The 2,500-nt window shown below is 30.3% G+C and overlaps 1 protein-coding gene across 1 annotated transcript in view; it reads right to left on the bottom strand.

Annotated features, from left to right (window-relative positions):
* Positions 1–229: 229 nt before the first annotated feature.
* Positions 230–2,500, bottom strand: part of Ocrl (Oculocerebrorenal syndrome of Lowe) — a 29,055-nt gene continuing 26,784 nt past the window's right edge. The window contains exon 23 of the mRNA XM_086535767.1: positions 230–2,500. This exon is cut by the window's right edge and continues 685 nt beyond it. The gene's annotated coding sequence lies outside the window, so the exon portion shown is untranslated.

Below are 2,500 nucleotides of genomic sequence, written 5' to 3'. Positions count from 1 at the left end.
TTCTTTTTTTTTCAGTAGTAGGTGACTCAATTGATTATCTGAGATTTTGTTGAACAAAATTACGATAATGTAATCAAGAAATAATAGTGGTGAAACAACAGTATTAATCACAATACAATCTTCAGAGACTCCTCCTGTAATTCCTCATTACAGAGTTCATTACATCTAAAGCACTAATATTCATAAATATCATAAGACATCAGGTACATGTGAGAATAAAGACACTCAATATGGAGTACATAATGCAAGGTGTTCTTTATTAGCTCTCCTAAGTGAATGATGGAATGGTATTCCCAACAGTTGCACATACTAACTATATGACCATCCTAATGCAGTAAACAATCACAATATTAATATAAAAATCATGTGTTTTACAATTCTCTTGAAAATACATTATCAATAAAAATACAAAAGATAATAGTATCAATAATGACAACTACAATAATCACATTGCTTTCAAACAAGAGCGGATTTAGGGGAGACCAAGTAGGCCACGGCCCAGGGCCTTACCCAAAAGGGTGTTTTTTTTATTTTACATTAAAATCGCATAAACAATTATCAATGCACAGCCTATATAGTTACAGACTTCACAATACAGAAGTCTGGCAAACATTGTTTTGAGCAATTACCCATATAAAGTGTACAATGTACATGTTAAGTGTAGTTTTTTTTTTTTTGGAACTACAGTACTATACTAAGTTATCATAACTTTGGTAGTTAATGCTACAATATTAGTGTACATATATGCATTATAACTGTACAAGTGAAGTTACTAAATTAGGCATGAATTATTATGTGACAATGTGATATATATTATATTTATACATGACAATTTATCATAGAATAGCATTAGAAGTGTCCATACAATGACATTTATGTGTAAGTCTCAGTTCACTGCACTTTCATGTAACAATATGATCAGATTGTAACTATTCATCTATATTGATTTACAGATTTTGCTTTTCATTATACTGCTTAATGAATTTGGTGGTTGTTTACATAATTACATGTACTTTATGTAATTCCATAAAAACTACTTTGCTTTACTTCTAGTCTAAAATTCATTCAGACAATGAAACATCTCAAACCTTGTGATGATTTTGATTATAACATGTAAGATAGTCCTTTGGCCTTAAGATGTTTTATTTTCCCCCCCAACTACAAAATCAAAATTTAGTTTCATCTTTCTATTTAGCAATATATACTGTAACCACATGCAGTGCTCCTCCATAAAAATTGCCCCACAACAGCTGAACAAATTCTCCGTAATTTGTAATATCACGATCATCAAGAACACCCCCGTTTGTGGCGACGTTCACCAAATCCGTCCAAGAGGTGGTTCAATCTGTATTACATGTGGTATGCTTTCGAAAAATACATCTTATATATATTAACCCAATCCCGACGGGCTCGGCGAGAAGTGAAAACCCCGTGCCGGGCCTATGCAATATTGCATCGGGAACGTCACACTGGTGTGTTGCCCCGTCATCAGGCACTTTGCCGTGTCACACGGGTGTGACACACCGTCATCATTGGGTTAATGTAAATTTTGATGTGATGATCGTGAAAAACTTCTAAAGAATGAAAGCCCTCTCTTTTCAATGAAAATAGCATTGCCAGACCTTATCTGTTCAAACACTATTACAACATATGACCAGAACATTAGTACAAACATGATGTAAAATAATAGTAGAAACATTTTATTAAAAGTCATATGAAAGACCACTGAATCCGATTTTATTTATGCAACAGACCCTAAATCCGCCCTTATATTAAAACTAAGAATAATAGGATTGATAAAAAAGATTATAATGATAATAATATTTTAGATGATATTAATAATAACAATACTAATACTGATAACAATAATAATAATATTGATGATAATTATCATATTAATGATGATAATAATAATAACAATAATAATAATAATAATAATAATAATAATAATAATAATAATAACAACAATAATAATAATCAAATAAATAATGAAAATAATAGTATATAATAACAGAATGATGTTATTAATATCAACAACAATAAAAATAATAATAATAAAATATTATTTTTTTTATTGATACATAATGGTTATAATAGACATAATCACACCCATAATGAAGATGATGATGATGGCGATGATGATAACAATAATAATGCAAATAATGAAGGTGACAATCATTATCAGTATGATGATGATGACATTACAATGATAATACCTGTGATTCCCATGTACTTGTCAATTACCCTTCCTAAGTGCAAGAATAATGGTTACAAATACAAAATCTAATAGAAAACTTTCAATTGTCAAGAAATTGGGCTGCTCCTGCTAAATTCTCTTCTTAGGCGTCAATTAAGAAGTCAAATAACATTTCCAGTTAATTCAGCATAGAGAAGTACAGCAATTTTCTCCAGTCATCAAGCATTAAGAAATACAAAAACATTATCAATTTAATGGTAAAAGAACCCCCCCTCTTTTAAAATTTCACAAACAGGACTGATC

This window comes from Penaeus japonicus, unplaced genomic scaffold (assembly GCF_977035675.1).
Source record: "Penaeus japonicus unplaced genomic scaffold, GWHDUDI00000001_assembly GWHDUDI00000004, whole genome shotgun sequence".
Taxonomy (NCBI): Eukaryota; Metazoa; Arthropoda; class Malacostraca; order Decapoda; family Penaeidae; genus Penaeus; species Penaeus japonicus.
This window is presented reverse-complemented; position numbering and strand designations above follow the sequence as displayed.